This window comes from Mixophyes fleayi, chromosome 3 (genome assembly GCF_038048845.1).
Source record: "Mixophyes fleayi isolate aMixFle1 chromosome 3, aMixFle1.hap1, whole genome shotgun sequence".
Taxonomy (NCBI): Eukaryota; Metazoa; Chordata; class Amphibia; order Anura; family Limnodynastidae; genus Mixophyes; species Mixophyes fleayi.
The window spans coordinates 310,186,867-310,211,226 of NC_134404.1; positions in this window are offsets into that span (position 1 = coordinate 310,186,867).

Sequence of the window (24,360 nt, forward strand, 5' to 3'; positions counted from 1 at the left end):
GTTTTGAAGGGTGGAACGGGAGAGGGAAGTTGACGACGGATGTAGGCAATGTACAGTAAGTGCGGGCAGAGGTGGAGCATACGTACATTCATCCGATTCAAGTCCAGTCTCTTAGGTATCTGCTTTTTTAGCCGTATCACTTGTACCAGTTACAGGGCAAGTGTATAATGAGGACGGGTGCGTATGCCAGAACGTGTTTGCAAGTAAGAGAAACTGTAACAATGCATTTTGTGCACAGTAGGCATTAACATCCTGGCGCATGTTTTTCATGTAAAATAAAAATGTTAATGTATTTTTATTAATGATTATAACATTAAGTGTTGTTACTGTATCTACATTTTTTTCTGATGGGGCTTTATATTGCAGATAAGCATTGTGCATATTCTGCAGTGTATTGTGTCTGTCTGCAGATGGCAAGTGCTGTATAGGCAGAGGGCACTTACACCAGCAGTCAAATGTTGTGCACCTCCACTCAGAACTGGTCATTACTGAGAAGTCCAGAGAAGTCCACTCCCTCCCCCGTGAAGTCACTATGGCCATGGAATCCCCAACATAGTGTAGTGAGGGCAGCATGTCTGCATCTGGCAACACAGATGGGCCAGATAGTTGATTAATAGTCTGGATCTAAACATGGGTGGCCAGCTTTAGGCTAGGAGGACATGGAGAGTAAAGAACCATCCTTAAAAACAATCACTACCCACATTGGGGTTCATTTATAAGAAAAAACAATGACAAATTGCATTCTTGAGCTTATGTTACACACTGATTATGTTCACGGCTCTAAGTAAATTTATAGCTCTACTGCTCATTGCACATTTTTCAATGTGAATCAACACTCATGGATTTACAAGGTGAAAAGATCAGATTAAAGAACTGTCTACTATCACACGTCCACACCCCATTCATTGATTTACACTTGTCCTTATCTCTCCCTGCATACTGCCCATGTGACCTTCGTTTACCTACCACATGCCTCAGCAAAGCAAGGGCCTGCCTTTATTTTAAGTTTCATATTTATGGATGTTGTCATTTTAAATACATTGGTTGACTTGCACAGAATTATGCTTTGTATATGCATTATGTGTCAAAAGAGTGATCACCCTGCAGCTGGGGCAGGGGCCTCTTCTGAGCATGTGCCAGACCCCGGGCCCCCGGAGGGTGGCCTGTTGTTCCTGGGTTGCCCCGGACCCTGTAGAAGGTTGCAATCCCTGAGGTGGTGATATCCCCGTCACTGTTATTCCTGGGTTCCTCCGGACCCTGTAGAGGGTTGCAATCCCTGCAGTGGTGATATCCCCGTCACTGTTATTCCTGGGTTTCTCCGGACCCTGTAGAGGGTTGCAATCCCTGCAGTGGTGATATCCCCGTCACTGTTATTCCTGGGTTCCTCCGGACCCTGTAGAGGGTTGCAATCCCTGCAGTGGGGATATCCCCGTCACTGTTATTCCTGGGTTCCTCCGGACCCTGTAGAGGGTTGCAATCCCTGCAGTGGTGATATCCCCGTCACTGTTATTCCTGGGTTCCTCCGGACCCTGTAGAGGGTTGCAATCCCTGCAGTGGTGATATCCCCGTCACTGTTATTCCTGGGTTCCTCCGGACCCTGTAGAGGGTTGCAATCCCTGCAGTGGGGATATCCCCGTCACTGTTATTCCTGGGTTCCTCCGGACCCTGTAGAGGGTTGCAATCCCTGCAGTGGGGATATCCCCGTCACTGTTATTCCTGGGTTCCTCCGGACCCTGTAGAGGGTTGCAATCCCTGCAGTGGTGATATCCCCGTCACTGTTATTCCTGGGTTCCTCCGGACCCTGTAGAGGGTTGCAATCCCTGCAGTGGTAATATCCCCGTCACTGTTATTCCTGGGTTCCTCCGGACCCTGTAGAGGGTTGCAATCCCTGCAGTGATCGTGATATCCCCGTCACTGTTATTCCTGGGTTTCTCCGGACCCTGTAGAGGGTTGCAATCCCTGCAGTGGTGATATCCCCGTCACTGTTATTCCTGGGTTCCTCCGGACCCTGTAGAGGGTTGCAATCCCTGCAGTGGTGATATCCCCGTCACTGTTATTCCTGGGTTTCTCCGGACCCTGTAGAGGGTTGCAATCCCTGCAGTGGTGATATCCCCGTCACTGTTATTCCTGGGTTCTTCCGGACCCTGTAGAGGGTTGCAATCCCTGCAGTGGTGATATCCCCGCCACTGCCCAAGGCACCATCTCCACTCTCACACTTCTGTTCTTACTATTTTTTGTGAGAGATTAAAACCCTTTCACCATAGTAATTTGTTGTACATTGGGCTACATCTGCCCACACCTGAAGTGATTTTGATGTCCAACTTGGTCATTTTAAATGAGGTTCAGATCAATAAACTGATGACTGTGACATTCTCATCTCCCATCACCCGACTTTCCAATGTGTGCGTTAATTAGTTGACCACCCAGGCAGAGAGCATGCATCTGCCTGTGTATGGCCAGTCTTACAGTTCATTAGGTGGTTTAAAATTATTACCTATCTGTTTAAATTAAAAATACCTTATAGCCAACATATGAATACTAAATGGGTGATGCACAGTGTACCCACTTCTATCCAACGCTAACACCCATATTTAAAATGGCACTGCTGGATGATATTTAATTATGCCAATACAGGATAATGAGCAGCATGGATAGATATTAATGTTCAGCTCTATGTTTGATTACTTTCTTTCAGATATATCAGCCGTGGCAGAACTATCATTGGTGCAGCAGGGCCCATGGAGAGAATAGGGCCCACTGCACAGGGAACTAGCAAGCTGTGGGCGCCAGTTCTCTGCTCCCTGCACTGAGGCTCACAGCTCACTAGTTCCACCTCTGTATATCACTATATACATGATATCATATTTCCATGATTTATATCTAATCTTCTTACAAAAGGTCATTTACAACACACAAATGGCAGAGGTGTAGAGTAGAATGATCTCTAGTGGCACCAGGTGCCTCGATTTATGTAGGGACACCTTGATGTCCATGAGGGTTGTAGTGCAAAAACAAGATGTCATTTCGCAATCCAAGGTTATTGAAGTTACATAAAGTGAAGGAATGGGCACGTTTTAAGGGTGTTTCTAACTGTGTGGAGGGCGTACAGCCATTTCCACTCTGCAAAAATATATGAGTTTGGTCTTATCATACACCTGTAATGGGACACATTTTCCACTTGCAGTCCAAATGCCCATTTCTGGGGTTGCTGAAAACAAATTCCAGCAATTTATACAGTGAATAATTTAACATTAAGAAGTATCAGGTCGTCTTTCTAGATGACAACACTGTGATATTCCCTCCTTCATGTAAACACATAACTGCACAATCATCAGCACAAATACACCGCTGACACATTTTTCTTTCCCCAGTCATGTTACACTAGACTGTATGAAAACAGTTACTTCCTTCCTAGAGCATGAAAGGGAGAGTCAGCTGTATCCACAGATAGATCTATGTTCTGAGCCAAACACCAATCCCAGCTTCTGGTTCATCCACAGACTGTCTGTTATTGTTGGTATTACTAAGAATCCTAAGTCTTAGGCCTCATACACACAGGCATTCAGTTTAGGCATTTAACATGCGTCCTTAAAGCCTATTAAATGCACTTTGAGGCTGATAGTACAAAATAACTATTGCAAGTGAATGAACACACACACGCTCACTTTCTGCATACTTGCCTACTCACAAAGTTTGGGTAGCTCTCCTGAACTCCCGGGAGAGCAGGCTGCCCTCCCCCCATCCTGCCCACTTCCTACTGAATGGGAGGGATGGGGGATCAATGATGCAATTCATAACAAATCAACGTAATTTCAGCCTCACCCCCAGGAATCGTCATGTCATCCCCCCATTGCAGTTGCCACTTGACCTCCCCTCAGGGATAACATTAAGTAGTTAGTAGAGTAAGCTGTTACTTTAATAAACTCTTCTAACGTGAGGAAAGTAAAAGATTTTGCGTACATTTCTAACTAGTGCTTTTCAACACTCGTGTGTTGGAGTCACTGTTCATGTGAATATAAAACAGACAGGTGTTTCAATCTAGCCTTTGGCCAAATCCAAAGTAAGATACGAGGTGAGTGGCGTGGACCAGTGGTGCTCAACATTTTTTTAGTGTCAATGTGCCCATTGTTGGAGCCCAAGTGTCATGGTGCCATTGCTCTGGGACTACAAGTATCATTGTATTACTTTTGTGGTACACCAAAATAAGAGATTCCCAGTAAATGTATTGCATATTTGATATGCAATAGTCCCCTTTGTGTCATTTTTGACACAAAGGGGACTAACAACAGATTCCAAGGGTTGGGTACCTTATCACGAAGCTGACAATGCCGACATGGAATAGCCCATGATTAGACTGTAGGCGTCATGCACGACAATGTGGTAATAGTGACAGCTTGAAAAGGAGACTTGAAACAGTTCCGATGAATGAACATCCCAACAGCCTGCAATGACGTCAGTTTCAAGTTCTCCACTATCAGTCGTGCTGTTAAGCTGCTAATTTAAGGAGGCACTGGCTGTACAATGTTCTAGGCTTTCTCAAGGGCTATTTCATGTCGGTATTGTCAGCTTCATGATAACGACTACCACTGGATTCCAAGAGCCCAAATGGGATCCTGATACACATAGGCCCGGCGCTCCCATTAGGCAACCTTAGGCAGTTGCCTAGGGTGCCGGGACCTGCAGGGCGCCGCTGACTAGATTTTGTAATCTAGTCAGAGGCTCAGGAGAAGGTTTGCCGCTGTTTTTCAGTGTCCGCGGCGCATCAGTGAAGTATCACACTGTCTGTCACTGACAGACAGTGTGAATAAAGTTCTCTCCCGACGCCCCCCTCCCCTTCCAGCATGCATCACTCCGCCTCTGTGTGAAGAAGGCGCGGATCAGCTAGAGAAAAGGAAGAAAAGGTAAGTAAATTTTGCCTAGGGCGCCGTGAACCCTAGCACCGGCGCTGGATACACAGGTCACCTAAATGGTGACCTGCAATATTTTTGTAAGAATTGTTAAAATTACTGTTGTCCTGTCATGATTCTCTGTTCTGATCCTCGTTCCTGGATGTTAATGAAGCAACGTACATACTGACGCTAAGCTTGTGATTGGAGAATACATGAAAAATCCTGGTAAACTTATAGGACTCATTATTGTAACATGTGGTCGCCAAATAACCAAATGAAATGTTATTGAGCAGGCTGGAAAATCTGGTCGGCTGATGAATTGTAACATTGGGACACATGCAATCCGTCCTTTTGTCCTGACCACTAAGCTACCAGACCTGACCAATGTGACCTGTCCCTGGCTCACCTGTGACTGAACACACCAGGTAAGAGCCACTTTAGATATCTGTCTAAATCCATGTAGCAACATGGAAAGTAAAAGTAATGCATCATTTTCTGAGTAAAAAGAGCTGAAGGAATATTTATTTTGAGCTATACTATGTACATATATTCACTACATGCTTATTTGCATTAATAAATACACTCAGTGTCCACCTTATTAGGTACACCTTTCTAATACTTTGTAGGACCTCTCATTTGCCCCCAAAAGAGCCCAAATGCTTTGTGGCATGTATTCAACAAGGTGCTGGAAACATTTTTTAGAGATTCTGGTCCATGTTCACATGATAGCTTCACACAGTTGCTTTAATTTCAGATTTGTCTGCTGCACATTCATGCTACGAATCTCCATTCTACCACATCCTAAAGTTTCTCTATTGGATTGAGATTTGATGATTGTGGAGGCCATTGGAGTACATTGAACTCCTTGCCATGTTTGTGTAACGAGCTTGAGATGGCGTGTGCTTTGTGACATGGTGAATTATCCTGCTGAAAGTGACCATTAGAAGATGAGTAGACTGTGGCCATAAAAGGATGCACATAGTCTACCACTCAGGTAGTAGGCTGATCAAGTAAATGATGCACAATTGGTGTTAAGGGGCTAAATGCATGCCAAGAAAACTTTCCGCACACCATCACCACCAGTCTGGACCATTGACAATAGGTTGGATGGATCAGTGGATTCAAGTTGTTTATACCAAATGCTAAACCTACCACCTGCATTCACATTACACATTACAAATCAGGATGTCAGACCAGGTGACATTTTTCCAATCTTCAGCTGTCTGGTTTTGTTGAGCCTGTGCTCATTTTCCTGTTCTTGGCTGACAGGAGTGGAACCTGGAATGACCTTCTGCTGCTTTAGTCCATCAACTTCAAGGTTCGACATGGTGGGTGTTCAAAGATGCTCTTTTACATACCCCTGTTATACCACATGGTTATATGAGTTAATGTCTCCTTTCTGTCACATTGAACCAGTCTGGCCATTCTCCTCTGACCTCTTTTATTAACAAGGCACTTTTGCCCACACAACTGACATTCACTGGATGTTGCATGAAAATCCCAGGAGATCAGCAGTTTCTGAAATGCTCAAACCACCACATCTGGCACCACCAATCATTCCACGGTCAAAGCCACTTAGATCACATTTTTGGTGTTTGGTCTGCATAACAATTGAACCTCTTGATCATGTCTGAATGACATTATTATTATTATTATTATTATTATTATTATTATCATTTATTTGTTAGGCGACACAAGGTATCCGCAGCACCGCACACAGTACTAACAGTAGACTATACAGGGTGAAACCATACAGAACAATGAACAAAAAGTACCAATACTTCAGAAACTCCGGCTAGGCATATGCAGTAAAGACGGAGCGGAAGAACAGGTATGGAGACAGGAGGGGGTCTTGCTCATACGAGCTTACACCCTAAGGGAGGGTAAACAGACCAGGCACAAGAGGAGCCAACTGAGGCAAGAGGAGAGAAGGGAGGACAAGCTAAAGGGAGGAGATGGGGGTTAAGTAGATGGTTGGTAGGCTTTGAGGAAGAGGTGAGTTTATGCATTGAGTTACACGTGATTGATTATACACCAGTCAGCCACAACATTAGACCCACTGTCAAGTGAAGTGAATAACATGTCTTATCTTGTTACATTGGCACCTGTCAAGGGGTGGTATATATTAGGCAGCAAGTGAACAGTGAGTGCCTTGAAGATGATGTGTTGGAAGCAGGAAAAATGGGCAATTGTAAGGATCTGAGCGACTTTGACAAAGGCCAAATTGTGATGGTTAGACGACTGTGTCAGAACATCTCCAAAACAGCAGGTCTTGTGGGGTGTTCCCGGTATGCAGTGGTTAGTACCTACCAAAAGTGGTCCAAGGAAGGACAACCGGTGACAGGGTCATGGTCAACCAAGGCTCATTGATGCACATGAGGAGTGAAGGCTAGCTCGCTGGTCCAATCCCATAGAAGAGCTACTGTAGCACAAATTGATGAAAAAGTTAATGCTGTCTATAATAGAAAGGTGTCAGAACACGCGGTGCATTGCAGCTTGCTGCGCATGGGGGTGCGTAGCCGCAGACCGGTCACAATGTCCATGTGAGCACCAGAACTGGACCATGGAGCAGTGGAGAAGGTGGCCTGGTCTGATGAAGCACATTTTCTTTTACATCATGTGTGTCAGACGCCGTCCCCGCTGATTCCCTGTCAGTCGGGGAACAGACGTCTGATTCCTCCGTGGCGGCACCGACTTCCGCCTCCTGGGATTGATGTCGGGCGCATGCGCTCTGCCTTCGTCCCATTGCTAAGCAACGGGACGCTTCTTCTGTCGATCAGCGCCGCCTCCTGAGCTCTCCTATCAGCGGCTTTCCCCCATTATTTAAACCTGGCTCTGGCGCCATTAGGGTGCCAGAGTAACAGGCTATCAGCCTGTGTTCCTGGTTTGTGCCTTAGTGCTCCTGTGTGCTTCACCCGTTCCTGCTCTTCGTTGTGACCCGGCTTGGCGACTATTCTGTTATCTACGTGTCCCATATTGTACTGTGACATCGGCTTGGCGACTACTCTTTGGATTTCCCTTGGCAACGTATTATCCCGTTTGGAGTGACCCGGACCGTCTGACTCTTCTACACTACAACGGCAAATGGCTAGTAGGACCGCGACCTGCGTACCCTGTGCAGCGAAGTCCAAACCTCCTTGCGGGGGTCCCTGGCGAATACCAGGGGTACGTTAGAACTATTAGTTCAGTAGTGCTAATTCCGGTTAGTGTTCTGCTCCTTTGTACTCTCCAGAAGGCCATGGGCCTGACAATGTGGAGGCCATGTGTGTGTGCGTTGTTTACCTGGGAAAGAGATGGCACCAGGATGTACTATGGGAAGAAAGCCAGTGGAGGCAGTGTGATGCTCCGGACAATGAATTTCTGGAAAACCTTGGGTCCTGACATTCATGTGGATGTTTCATTGACACGTAACACCTATCTAAACATTATTTATGGTTAATACACAAAGGTCCTAAGGTCACTAGGTCATCTGATGTCATTTTAGGAAGTAGGAGCACCAGCGTTCACCTTCATCATCATCATCATCACCATTTATGTATATAACGCCACTGATTCCGCAGCGCTGTACAGAGAACTCATTCACATCAGTCCCTGCCCCATTGGAGCTTACAGTCTAAATTCCCTAATACACACACAGGCAGAGAGACAAGGGTCAATTTTGATACCAACCAATTACCCTACTAGTATGTTTTTGGAGTGTGTGAGGAAACCGGAACACCCGGAGGAAACCCACGCAAACACGGGGAAAACATACAAATTCCACACGGCTAAGGCCATGGTCGGGAATTGAACTCATGACCCCAGCACTGTGAGGCAGAAGTGCTAACCACTTATCCACCGTGCTGCCCAAATTATATCAACCCTGAGCTGGAATCCATATAGATACATACAAGTCCTATATGATTATTAGAACTGTTACAGTGCAAGCACATAATAAGTATCTGACATCTGGAGTACTCTGTCCCTCTAATAGCTTAGTATTATTTGTATTTGATTTTACTTTTAGTGCATTGTTAGCAAAAGTAAAAGGGAATCCCTTGTGAACATATTTGGGAGCATCTGCTGTTCTTGCACTATGCCTGCTCCCAGGCAGGCTGCACAGCAGGACAGCTGTAAGATATAGAGGAAGTTGCCCAGGAAGGAGCATAGTGCAGAGTAAACCTGAAGGCGAGTCTGGCTGTTAGAGTAAAAGACTAAGTGACGATCCTGCTTTGTGGTCTGGATGATCTCTGTCTGGGCAAGAGGATAAGGAATATGCAATAGTCTGGATTAATGCTCTCTCTATACACTAGGCATCCTTTTGTGTATGTGAAAACCACAGCGCACAAGGCTTTATGTAGTAAAGCAATAAAATAACAGGCTGAACCTTAATTAGAATTTATGCTGCTCTGTTGCTATGCGGATACTCCCTAAATAAGTAACAGTACACACTACATGATGTAGGGTCCCCTACTCCTTTTTATTACTAGGAAAGAATAAGTGGTTAGTAAGAACTAAGCGGTCCAATTAGTAAAAAAAGGTTATAAAACATAAAACAATCACAATGCTGCCCTAGGCAGGTGCCTAGTTTTCCTATATGGTAAATACATCCCTAGTGTCACTAACTTTCTTTGAAAGGGTACAGTCTGAGTGTACACAAGGTAAGACATACTAAATAAAATAGATATGCGTGTGTGAGTATAGCAAGAAAAGATGTCATCTGAAGTCAGATGGCTTATGTTTGTTTTAGAGTAGTTAAGGAGATAAGTCTATTTCTGGAAAGACTGTGTGTTTACAAGAACCGCCATATTTTTAATCTATAAATTACAGGTTAATCCAGAGACCTGTGAAATGTGAGCCATTTAGAAAGATCAATGCAATGCTGAGGAGACCTTTCTCATTACTTACTTCCCTCTCTGAAATACCAATAGACTGCAAGCACATTAGGAGTCACTCACTGTCAGAGCGTGCAGTGTCACGCGAGTGCGTAGGCAGCACTACACAGAAACCAGATGTAATCAACCATATAAGTAGCATAAGAGCTCACTTTAAAGTGGAACCTAAAAAAATCAAATGAAACTTGTAATTATATCAAGAAGATACAAGATAGGAGAGCTATTACATAGAAAAACAAACTGTTTAAACCTTTCAGATGACAAAAGAAAACTACTCATGTTGTACTATTGTTAACATTTATTTATATAGCGCCGGCATATTCCTTAGCGCTTTGCAATTGGGATAAACATGGTAATAAAATGAGATGAACAGAGAGACAAAGAGGTTATAGGGCCTTGCTCGCAAGCTTACAATGTTATATTACTCTATCGTCAAATATAGAATGCATTAATACATAAAAACATGCACATATCAATAACTGTTTTATGCAAGATTGCCTGATTTGTTTTCCATTTATCTACCTTCTCTCTTGAACTGTCCCCTCTAAATTGTCTGCTGTTGTAATTCAAAAGTTAAAAAGGTTCATCTAATAAGAACACAATAATGACCTGCATTGTCAATCTGCTGTTGAGTGCAACTCTACTCAATAGGGGTTTCCTAATTACAGGAACAGTTTTTACAGTTATTAGAATTTCTAAAGCACCAAGCTTAGAGAACATTACTCCCTTTTCTTTTATTTGTCTCTCTACTTAGAAGTAAGTAGAGTAGAGTAGAGATTCTCAAACTAAACAAGCCTTTTTGGAATGCAATTGGTTTGACCATCATAGTGCTAAGCTGTTTATTCACATTCTTGTAGAAGAAATGTTACATTTTCTATCTATTCGAGTTTAAATGGTTACATTTTATTAGTATATTTTAATGTTTTCTTTAACTTAAACAGAGAACATTTCTGTGTTTCAAGTTCAAAATTCAGTGCTCGCATAGAAAAACATTACAATCTCTATTCATTGTTGTCATTTAAAGTCAAACAAGTCTGAACATGTTTGGACCGTCGTGAACATGGTTGCACCTGTTTACCTTGCTCAAATGTTTTAGTCTAACTAAAGTTTGAGAATTTATCAAGAATTTTCAAACTTGAAAACCGCTTAGACAACTGGTTCAAGAACCACTTTGAAATAATTTCAAGCATCTAGTAGTGAATCACTTCTCCATTTGCCCTCAGCCTGAACTTAACAGGGCATGGACTCAATAATATTGTCGAAAGTGCAATACAGGGATGCTGGACCAAGAAGATTCCATAGTGTGTCATATAGTGAGTGCTAATTATACTGATTCCCTGTCATGAACCTGGAACCGTAGCTAACGTTTCCTAGCTTTATGTCATGAAGAAATAACTAAGTCACATATGGGTGCAATGTTGTGATGGATGGAAGCATCTACACAGCAACCATGTTCAGATTTGCTGTGCACCCAATGTGTGCCACACAAATACACCCCACCCATTATCCTGCCCCCACCAGCCAGCTCTCATCCATCCTTGCTACGCCATGCAGAGCTGTAACTAGACAATTCAGTGCCCTGGACAGGGCCACCATCAGGGTGGTACGACCGGTACAGCTGTGGTGGACCCGGACAATCCAGGGAGCCCGGCCAGACCCTACAATCTGTACAGGCCCCCTCTCCTGTCCAAGCCCCCTAGTCTAAATGGGTCACCCTTATCCCTCCGCAATGCGACAGCTCCCAGACACTCAAAGGCTGGGAGCGTGCGCCGTGGTGATGTCATCACTGTGCGCCACACTGCCAGTGACTGGGAGCCACAGCATTGCGCCGACAACAAGAAAAGTGAATTGGGGGCATTTGCTGTGATATGGGGGGACATCGCATCATTTACTGTGATATGGCCGGGGGGGGAAGCGGAGCATTTACTGTGCCATGGGAGTGGGGCGGAGCATGTACTGTGATGACGCAGACATGTATGCATGACATGCAGAGCATGTAAAGTGATGAGTGGTTGATTGGAGCATGTACTGTGATGATGGAGGGAGCGAGCATGTAATGTGATGATGGAGGGAGCGAGCATGTAATGTGATGATGGAGGGAGCGGATCATGTACTGTGATGATGGAGGGACGGAACGTGTACTGTGATGATGGGGGTGGGTGGAGCATGTAATGTGATGAGGGGGGGTTGGAGCATGTACTGTGATGATGGGGTGAGTGGAGCATGTATTGTGATGAAAGAGGGAGCGGAGCATGTACTGTGATAAGGGGGGGAGCAGAGCATTTAATATGATGATGGGGGGAGCGGAGCATGTACTGTGATAAGGGGGGGAGCAGAGCATGTAATATGATGAAGGGGGGAGCGGAGCATGTACTGTGATGATGAAGGTGGGAGGTATTTTTTATGATAAGAGAGGGGAAGGCATTTACTGTGATGAGGGGGAGGAGGCATGTACTCTGACTAGGGAGGGGAGTCATGTACTGTGCAGAGTGAGGGGTGTGTGGCTGTGCAGAGTGAGGGGTGTGTGCGCTGTGCAGAGGGAGGGGGTCAAGTACAGTGAAAACGGAGAAGGTCATGTATGACAAAAACGGAGGAGGGGCCACATTAATTAGTACTGGGCACCACAGTTTCTGATGGCAGCCGCAGACATGGGCAAAACAGAACACTGCCCCCCCCCAACCAGGTACGTTAGGGGTGGTTACGCATGCCGGAGGGGTTGTGCCTAGACCTTTACAAGAACAATGCCTCTCTCCCAACACGGTGCTGCACTCTCCTACCTGCAGCTTTGACTGCCTGGTGCTGCTGCTGGTGTCTTATGCTCAGTTAATGCTTGGCTGGATCCTGGAATGTTGGTTCCCTGTTTGGAAAAGAGATTATTATAATTCACCTCCTGGAAAGTTGAGCAGTGAGTGAACAATATAGGCCTCCCTTCCCCACAACCAGATAAACATTAAATCAGGAGACTTTTCTGTTTAATAAACAGACCTCCTTCCACCCAAAATTAGTAGTCAAAATTCATAGGGTAGCAACGAGTCTCTGCTCTGCAGATATTGGTCTCCTTAAATGGGTGTCCTCCTCCTGGATGAGTGGGGTGACAAGCTGGAGCAGCTCCTGGAATATGGGATCATCTGCAGGAATTTCCTGAAATCATCTGGATTGTTGTCCCGTATCTCCTGTAGCAGGAGCATATGTGAAAAGGAGTCTCTCATCTGATACCACCTTGGTCCAACAAAACCGATTCTTTTCTTCCTCTTTCCCTCCGGTTCATTCTTTGCAGTGTTCTTGCCAAGACGAAAAGCAACAAATCACAAGCCTTTATTTGCAGGGGTGATTATTATTTTGCAATAAATTGTAACAAGTGTAGAGTTGTGAACAGAGTTGTCCAACGTACACTATACACAAATATGAACAATGGAAATAAATGGCGATGATGGTATTTCCTGTGTCTGGATGTATCTTTCTAGTTGTTATGTGCGTTGAGGTTCAGCCCTTTATTCAAATTAATTTAGCATAATGCTGCTGGGCATATATCTGTACAGTGTGTATGAAGTCACGACCTTTTGAGCCGATGGTTATGATGGACGAAAATCATAGATCGGACAGTAAATCGTGTAAACTGAATCGGCATGCTGATCGGGACATTCAGTCATTGGTAAAATCGTTAACGATATCGCACCAGGACAAATATTCTGTAGTGTGTACTTAGCTTTACTGCTCCTGATCTTCTCTTCTTCTTCTTTCCGCTTCCTCTTTGTGTATCATCTTCCTGCGTCTTCTTTCTGTATCGTCCTGCATGCTGGTTCTCTTGTCTCATCTATTGGGACAGTGTTGTGACATCATTTTTGCACGCCAGGACGCTGCAGCAAGCTGGCACCTTCCTTAGTGGGCCCGCTCTCTGTTAATGGGCAAATACAGCCTTGCAGAGCTGCCCCGTGGCAAGCACCACATTATTCTTTGGTTGCATGTAACGGGCTGCATGCACCTCCCTAGTTATGGCCCTGATGCTTCTTTAGGAACCACTGATATACTTAGGTGTTACGAAAGTTAGTTGACTGACTGTAGCACCTTGTACAAGCAGTTGGTTTCTGGCATTGCAAGCCACCATTGGCTGGAGATTATTTGGGAGGTGGCCCATCCTCAATCCACCTATGACACTGCTGTGTGTGAAACCCTTACTTTTAAATGATTCCTCTTGTCCATTCTCCTTCAGAATTACATACACAGTCTGCTGGTTTGTACTAATGTGTTTTAAATAGCATTATATGATGTTGTTGCTGATTGGTTAATTGATTACATAGAAAGAGAAGGTGTATATACTGTACAAACGAGGTAACAGCAGTCATTATGATTCTCTGGGAAGCAGAATCAATTCTAACAATACCTTTCAAACACAGAGTAAACAAACCCGTACATGCCCTTTTAAAAGTATCAATATGGCTAATGAATAGTCAGCCATCATCTGAATACAATTTCCAGACAAGGATATTTGTTGCTGTGTAGGAACCTCTGGCACAGATAGTTTTGGGTAGGTGGACATAGAACACTAAGTCCCAGACAGGATTTACCCAGTGAACAAGACTGGAATACACTGCTATGTATTTCAAATATTGACTTTCAATATATTTCAAAATAAAGCTTGCAAAACAATTTGTTTTAAGGTTAACTGTCAGTGATCAGTAAAGGAGGGATAATGGAATCCTAGGGCAGGAACTGACATAATGGACAGTGTGGGAAAGTTGGGAGATTATGCTGAGAAGGATTATAACTCAAAGACATAGCAAGACTGATATAGCAACCAAGGGAAAGAAACACAACAAGAAGGCTAAAACCAAAATGGGTATCTAGCCAGGAAAGGAATAACTCAAAGGGGGAAATGTATCAAGCTGAGAGTTTTCAGGCGGGTTTGAAAAGTGGAGATGTTGCCTATAGCAACCAATCAGATTCTAGCTATCATTTTGTAGAATGTATCATCATCATCATCATTTATTTATATAGCGCCACTAATTCCGCAGCGCTGTACAGAGAACTCATTCACATCAGTCCCTGCCCCATTGGAGCTTACAGTCTAAATTCCCTAACACACACACACAGGCAGACACACAGACTAGGGTCAATTTGTTAGCAGCCAATTAACCTACCAGTATGTTTTTGAAATGTGGGAGGAAACCGGAGCACCCGGAGGAAACCCACGCAAACACAGGGAGAACATACAAACTCCACACAGATAAGGCCATGGTCGGGAATAGATCTCATGACCCCAGTGCTGTGAGGCAGAAGTGCTAACCACTAGGCCACTGTGCTGCCCAGTGATAGCTAGAATCTGATTGGTTTTTCAAACCTGCCAGAAAACTCTTAGCTTGACACATTTACCCCAAAGAGTTAAATGAAAACATAAAGAGGACAAAGACACATCAAAGGAAATCAGGAAAACCGAGGCAGGAATAAAACAAGGATGGGGAATGGGAAGGACCTGTCATTCAAAGCCCTACAGAGGACCCTATAGGGCAATCAAGTTCCAAGGTTCAACATACTCTTGGGCCTATAGCAGGCGTACTTGGATGCCCCCAGGACTTGGAAAGCACTAGAACATTCAGGACTATAGCAAGGCAGCAAACTGACGGTGATAGGATCAGAACAGAGAAACAAGGGAGGATAGGAAGAACCACAAACAAGGCACAGACTCCAGAATGGGCCAGGGAAAACAGGATACACAAGACTCAGACTAATACTGAAATGGAAGGCACAAGACCACAGTCCTTGACTAAGACAAGGACACAGCAAGTTCAGATACAAAATAAGGCTGGACACAGGAAGAGACACAAAATGCTTCAGCAACCTCCAGTGTACTAATTAGCCTAATTTGCACCTGAAGGTTGCTGGGAACTCACAACACTGGGGCTATTTAGGGCTGAGAAATGGACAGACAATACAGACCTTGTCCAGTAGCCTAAAGGCTAAGAAGCTGGTAGCGATGCCCAAAGGTCCTGATTCCTTCAGAACCTTATACTATATTAAGTGGTGTTTGTTGGTGTTTGTAATGAATAGCATGAATTATATATACTATTCTTTTATTTTTTTGCAACATTAAGGGATTATAACGTAGTATTCAGGGCATGAATGCAGGATTGCGTACAGCTCTTCGCTGTTTCCCATTGACTTTACAGACTGTGAGCTAATCACTTTTAATGCATAATGCATCAAAGAAATATAATTTTTCTTAAAACAGTCTTGAGAGAAAGCAGTTCATTATTTCTGTCTGTTTTATTAATTTCCTGCATTAATTTAGTATAGAACATTATACATCTCTCTAGTAGACGGAATTAAATTAAAGTTGGAGTGGCTCAGGGGCAGGGTAGTAAAGGATGTGGTACATAATCTCTTTGTTCTGGACATTAAGGGCCTTCTATATGAGGAGACAAACAGATCTGTCTGGTAAAAACTTCCACTCAATTCTCACTCATGATAAACCTAAAATACAAGTTGATCCACAAATGATGATGCATTTTGCAACACTAATGAATATTACATGCCTCCCCCAACATATTGAATTCCCCAAAGAAGCTACATATTGAGCAACGACAGGTTCGAAAATTAACAATGAAATTAATATCACCATGCTGTTAAAAATGAATGCAACCCCAGATTAATGCAAACATCAAATTAAAATTAACTTATTAAAGTATGAAAAACTATTAAAAAAAACACGTATTACTACAAAATAGCAGTAATATTGTTTTCACTGTGAGATAAATTAGTGCTTAGTTTGTACGTGCCCTCCTGAAATGTTTACTAAATATTTCACTTCATCCTTTTTTGTTTTCTTGTTTCTTTCAACAAGGCATTTATATTATATAAGCATATTTGTTTTTATTCATGTTTTATAATATATGTTGCTCTCCAATATGTCATAGAGCTATTTTGTAAACATAAGTGCATCAAATTCTATATTATACATAGAGTCGGGGGCACCATATTAAAGGGCAACACAAATAGAACAATTTGGCCTGGTAGACATAGAGGACTTTTGGGTAGCACGGTGGCTAAGTGGTTAGCACTTCTGCCTTACAGCACTGGGATCATGAATTTAATTCCCGACCATGGCCTTATATGTGAGGAGTTTGTATGTTCTCCCTGTGTTTGCGTGGGTTTCCTTCACATTCCAAAAACATACTAGTAGGTTAATTGGCTACTAATTTTTTTTTACCCTAGTCTGTATGTCTGTCTGTGAGTGTGTGTGTGTGTGTGTGTGTGTGTTAGGGAATTTAGACTGTAAGCTCCAATGAGGCAGGGTCTGATGTGAGTGAGTTCTCTGTACAGCGCTGCGGAATTAGTGGTGCTATATAAATAAATGGTGATGATGATGATGATAATATTGCTGTTTATTACATAAGAATACATTGGTTAGCTATAGCTCAGCCTACTCACCAGTCACTGTGATCTTTAATGATCAGATTTCATCTCATGAGTTGTATATTTGTCCCAATGGCATAGCATCTGCCCATGACAGGTAAGATAATGGTCTTTTACCTTCCACCCCAGTCCTTTCTGTGTATAATACCTTATCAACAATATTTTGTATCCTATTTGACCTGGATGGCATATAAACAGGTAGGAACTTTTATTTAACTGATTTCTCACATTCTCCTCCCTCTCAGATCTGAACTACTCTTGTGAACATAGATTAACCCAGGGCCTGATTCATTAAGCATCTTAACCTGAGAAACTTCTTTTTCATGTAGCACACAAATATCAACTTTAAATGTCAGTGTACAAATAAGCTATCAAGTATTTGTGTGCTACATGAAAAAAACAGTCAGTATTTAACTTATGTGCAAAACAGAACACTAATTTGCACCCCTTGCATTGCAACATGGTTTTGTCCAGGATACTAAAATAAGAAGTTTCTTAAGTTAAGATCCTTAATGAATCAGGCCCCTAGTTCTTAGCCCTTAATCCTTCTGAAAGATCTCTTGACACCTATAAATACAGATGGGATGACTAATAGTTGACTTTAATACTACAGTCGATAAACCAAAAACTGGATCTCACACCTTACAACTTCTAACCACAAGGCTCTTTCAGAGCAAATCCCGCCTACTTTTGGATACATGGCGCATTATCTACCCATGATAGAGCCTATAGTTTTTATTTCTCTCCTCATAACTCATACAGCAGAATTGATTATATATTCCTCAGTCATACCTGGACCCTTCTCTTGTGAAGTTCAGAATACATCCAATAACATGGTCCTACCATGCTAAGATTCAAGAAAGTCTCTTATTCACCGAATATTCTCAACACACTTTACCTAAATGACTCTATGCTCCAGGACATCATATTTTTGCAACTACTCAACAAAGCCATTACATCTTCTTCTAAGGGTAGGTCCACTCCAGATATGTCCAATTCTATGCTGTACACAGCTCACAAGCCAATAATCCATTTTCATCTTGTGCAAGCAGCAACCTGAAGATAAATATGTTGCCTGGAATTAAATGAAATCTCTCACTACTGAAGTACTTTGTTTTGCATCCATGCATGAAATAACCCAATAAACCAGACTGTGAGCCTGATTCATTAAGGAAAGTAAAGCAAAAAAAAAAAAAAATTAGTAACTTTGAACCTTGGCAAAACCATGTTGCATTGGAGGGAGAGGTAAATTTAAAATGTGAGGATAGATTTATAATTGGGAAAGGGCAAGTCCTAGATCAACTTTAAACTTCAGTGTACAAATAAGCTATCAAGTATTTGTGAAAAAACAGCCAGTATTTATCTTACTAATTTTTTTGCTTTACTTTCCTTAATGAATCAGACCCTGTATGTCATCCAGAAAACTTAATTCCAAATCTATTTCTGCTCCTATCCTATAAGACTAAACCAGAGAGCTCATTTATCATCCTAAACAAATAATCCACAAATATTAGGCTTATTATGCCCACTTTTAAGGAAAAAATAAAACATAAATAACTCACATTTCAAAACATGTCATTGCAGATTGTATTTGTTCCTGTAGTCTTCGCTTATTATCTCGTAAAGATAAGAATGTCATAGATTCATCTATTTCATAAGACAAATTAATATCTTCAATTTCAGAAGTAAAAGCCTCTCAAGCTCCCAGCCCAAAATGGAATGACGGCAGCTTACTAGAGGAATTTTAAGGTAATCTATCTGTCTTCACACTGTACTCTCAGATTCAACCTCTTTACCACCAGATATGGCCAGTAGTTGGTCACAGATGTCAAACTGCTGGCCTAAATTATTGTCATCATGCTGAATACTTCCTTAAACGCCATGAACGGACCGGTTTTATTCCTAAAATAAACGCTACAGAAAATAGCTGATTCAACCCTCACTTCATCCACATTGCTAAATCCACCAACACCCCAGCTCTGACCCATGCTCTTCCCACTGAAAAAACTTTTGACCCCCATGGCACGAATCATGTTGTCAGGTTACTTTTCTCCTTCTTCTCCCAAACTGAATGCAACCCGATATGTATTTTCTGGACTTATGATTGGTTCACACTATTTCTCTTTGATATGCTTCCCAATCTTTAATAACTGTTGGCAGTTTGGTCGGGTATCAGGTTTAAATAGATATCACAATAAGTCCGATGCAGTGAACATTTCCATTCCAATAACTGTTCAAAAATTACTTGAAACTTGGAGATGATGATTAAGACTGTACACAGGCTGTATTACAAACTTAGACAAGCTCCACAGAATCTGTCCCACAGTATATAAAATTGTTGGAGGGAATGTGGTGTGATCAGTACGCTCATACATATCTTTTGGACATGCCCTAAACTCCAGTCATTATGGGCCGTGGTCTTCCATCTCATCTCCCAGTTTGCTACATCTACATTCCTCCCTTGCCCCGCTGTGGCACTTTTATAGCTGTATCCGATGACACAATCAATACGTCGTTGGGCATATACTCATCTATACTCAGACTACATTAGACTACTAAGTCTTCGCTCCCTCCACCCCTTTCTAAAATTATAGCCAAAACACAATGTAGTTATGAGATGGAAACCATTGGCTTTAAATACTCAACAGCTGTATCCTCCCTGCTGATTAAGTGGTTCCCATGGTCGGAATATTACATGGAACGTCGTCCTCCACAAGAACCTAACCTCTATTCCGACCTCCCTGAAGCCTTAACGTATGGACCCTCCTGAATGTACCCTTTTGTCATGCAGTTTGTCTCCACATATGTCTCCTTCCTTCCCTCCCCTGCTCTCCCCCCCCCCCCCCCTCCCCATCTATTTCTGGTTTATATCTTATGTCTTTTGTATGATGTTTTTGTTAAATGTTGGCAATGTTGAATGTACAGCTTTTTGATATCACGGATTGTATAGCAACCATTGGTATATCTGTTTTGTATTTCTTTATAAACCCAATAAGAAAAAACTCAAGTTAAAAAACCACTTGAAATTAACTTTCATTTTAAGTGAAAACATGATCAGTTATCCTATTTAGCGATTAAGCTCAACCCAACTTAGACAAAGTATAAGTAGCAAACTTTACACCTCTGCTTCTTTGTCCAAAAAAGAGTTTTTACAGCTTTGGACAGATTATCTCTGTGGATCGGATGAATAATATGTGCTTGTGAAATGAACATTCTCCCAAAAATACTTATCCTCTCATTACACTGATCTCTGTCACTCATGAGCTGATAGCTAAACTGCAAAAACATATATTTAAATATAAATATCACTTTGCGCTATGATACACATTCTGGCATGCCCGAACCATCTTATTAATTATGGCATAACCCACAGTTTTCTCCAGATTTGTCTACAGATAGTTTCAATTGGTAGAAAGATCATGGGTTCCAATAAACATAACACTCTTAGGGCTAGATTTACTAAACTGCGGGTTTGAAAAAGTGGAGATGTTGCCTATGGCAACCAATCAGATTCTAGCTGTCATTTATTTAGTGCATTCTACAATATGACAGCTAGAATCTGATTGGTTGCTATAAGCAACATCTCCACTTTTTCAAACCCGCAGTTTAGTAACTATACCCCTTACTCTTTTAATAAGTTTCTTGAATTTGTGCTGTATGACATTCCACTCTTATGGTTGTTTCCCTATAGACACAACTGCTTTGGAGAATGTAGAAACTTCTGCCTCTATCCATCTGTGAAAACATGATTTTCGCAGTATAAAGAAGCTATCACCTCATTTTATGCTCTATTGCTCCCATATAAGAAAAGATTTAAAACAACATATAAATAAGTGGGAAAACCTGGTTATTTTTGTTCTCCTGAACCTCGTCTAACTTTATTAAATTAAAAGTCTCAGGAGTTTAGCAAATTGGGTTTCATACCTACATGATATGTGTGTTTAGCTGCTAGATGCGGAATAGCATAGTCATGGAAAACTACAATCCCATAGTTCCAAGAAGTCATCAATAAAACATTGTGTGTTAGATCACTGACCTCCCTCCATGCTTCCATAATAAATGGATATTTCGGTCGTAAACAATCATTTCTCCCATTGATATCCCCCCAAGTGAGTCACAGGCACATTCCCATTCCTCTTACTTCACTTATAATTCTCTTTTCCCTTATATCCTTCTTCTCTTTACTTTTTCTATATCTTACTGTCTCTCTTCATGTAAATATTATAAGGGCTGCTAAAACATTTTCATTCTGTATCATCATCATCAGCTATTTATACAGCGCCACTAATTCCACAGCGTTGTACAGAGAACTCACACACATAAGTCCCTGCCCATTGGAGCTTACAGTCTAAATTCCCTAACACACGCACACACACGCACACACATACTTGTTTTTATTTCATTGTGAGGACCCATGTTTGGAACATGGCGTATAGGGACACCATCCTAATGCCCTGTCAATAGAACAATCATAGGGGTATGTGTAGGAGCGGTTTGTCACCACATTTACCACATGAGATTTACACATTGCATATTATCTCCCCTCAGGACTGCAAAATGGGGAAAGTTCCTTGTATTTTGACTGTCTGTGGACATCCAGATTCCCGCATACATAAGTTAATAAACAATAACAATGGTGGGCAAAGTTTCATGTATTTTGGCTGTCTGAGGACATCCGCATGCCCGATTATACAGACACCTAACCTTGGAGGTTACAGCACTGTTCAACCACTGCGCATCATTTCAACAAGTTTGATCCCTCTTTAAAGCTGTTTCGCGGTTCTTTATGTAGAATTTCCCCCTGACCAGTTCCGATCTTCAGTAGGGATGGTTCAGCCATGAGGCAAGCAACACAGTCACGCTTTCTGGGCACCTGTCATGTCTTTATAAACTTCATCAGGTCTTTCTCCACAGCCTGGAACTCCTCTCTGTCCCAGGTTTTCCTCCGCACTTCTTTGCAACCTGATAGGAAGTAGAGTGGTCCATTACGGCTCTAAAAATTACGCAGAAGGCAAAGTTCTTTTGCCTAGCGAAATTGTGCGCTACAGGTACCTGTGGAAGCTGTGAATGCGAATTGGTCCCGTGTGGCCAGGTCCATACGACTTTCTTCTGACATGAAAGTGTCGACCGAACGGTTGACACTTTCAGTTGACCACTTGTGCCTCTGTCATGGGGGACTGCTGATCATCAGTAGCTGGGCCAGTTCTGAAAAAAAAAAGATATGTAAAGGACTGAAGTAAAATTCAAAAGCATAAATCAGGCACCAGATTTCCTACTTACTGTCCAGATCAATGTTCATCTCATCCAAATTCTTTCCTTTGAATTTGGCCAGTCTTTCACTCTCAAGAGCCATTAACAGTTTTCTGATCTTGGCGAGTTGGAGGGTACGTCCTGGGAGGTGGTAATACAGCCAGTGCACCCTGCTGTCGTGCCAAAGGAAGTCTGCCAACTGATCCTGTTCTGTGTCATTTAGGTTGAGGACCTTCAAGAGAGTGGCAATGTGTTTTTGAAGCTTTGCGGAAGACAATGTGTGGGGATGTTTGGCCCCACACTCTCGAGCAAACAGTCATATGAAATCGCAGACTCTGAAGTGTGACAAGACAGCTGGCCTGGTAAACATTTAGACATTTTGGATATCCACTGCACATTCTTCACGCTTCTCTGCGAGAAGTTCCATTGCAGCTTCCATGGCTGGGGTCAGCAAGATGGGGACTTTTCTCTATCGCTTTCCTCGGATATCAATGTGAGTGAAGTGCCAGCATAGCTTCCTCTAAACCTCGATAAGCACTAGGGCTACATCTTTGAGGAGATCTGAAGTGTCTCTTAAGGAGAAAGTCAGCAACATTTTGGAAACTTCCCCTTTCCTTCTTCGATTGAACAAGATCACCTGTGTCATGGTGACTTTTGCAAGCAGCGCCCAGTGGTTAGTCGTAGGCTCGGTGGATAGTCCACTTCGGTATTCTTGCTGCTTCTCATTGAGGTACAAGTGCATCTTCTTCACATCTTCCGTGAAAGGTAAGAGTTGAGGCATGTTGCACTTGGACTTCTTAGGAGTTTTCAAAGCAGGTGATGAGATCAACTCATTCAATCTCGCCTCATATATCCTCCTGAAGTTTCATGTGTTTTCAACCGCAGCAGTGTAGCCTCCATTATGGTTCGGCACTCAACAATCCTCGCTATCTTTTGCAGGCCTGTGCCCGACCTTGAGTGCCAGCAAGGGCGTCTTAAATGTACTTGTCTCCTCATCATAGCCATCTACCAGCTTCACAGCGTCTACTACGTGCATAAAGTTTGATGGGGTGGTAAAGACTTCCATCCTCTCCAAAGGGGTAGCTCTTCTGGCCTGTAGCAGTAGCCTGCCCATTTCTCTAAGCTTCTGAACGGATGTACTCGTGCCTTCCACCATCTGAACCGACCCGGTTGAAGAGATGCTGCTCCATCTGCATGATGCTTCGATCATTTTTGACCGTGAGTAAGACTTCATCCTGGTTCATGTCGCTCAAGAGCTTCCGTCAGTATGTCAGGTAGAAGAGGCTGGGCAAAGGCGCACAGTGACTGGACTCTGATTTTGCCAGGTGTGGACATGTTGCCCCCTTGGTTTAGCTTAAGTCTCTTCAAGTGTCTCCACAGGTATTTCCTTGCAAACAAGCCCTGGCAGGCTGCACTGTGCATGAAGTCTTCAGCATACATCTCTTTGCCTGGAAGTTAGCACAGGACCAGAATGCCATGTCCTGTACTCAGTACCTCAGTGTTGTGTGCTAAGTTGCCCCTATTGCGAAGATGTGCCAAATGCATGCATCTTTCTTTCGAATGCTAGGGGAATTACATGGCCCGGGCTACTTCAGTCTCATTGTGGTGGACATGCTTTGAGAGGGGTTTCTCACAGTACAGGCAGTACTGCTTTTTGTTATATGCCCTGGAGCCATCACTGTTTCTGGATACTGTTTGGACAGACACCACAAAGTCTATCCGACCCTGCTGGCAGCAGCAGGTCCATTGCCAACCTGCTGCTGCCAGCAGGTTGGCAATGGACCTGCATAGAACACTTCGCTGGGTACCAGCACTTTGCTCCACTGGTGGGCAATGGTACATCACTTCTGGTGTCTGAACTGCTCTTCTCTGAAGCCTCAAGGGCATATTCATCTTCACTGCTCTCCGGGCTATAATCTGAGTATCCGGTGGGCTGT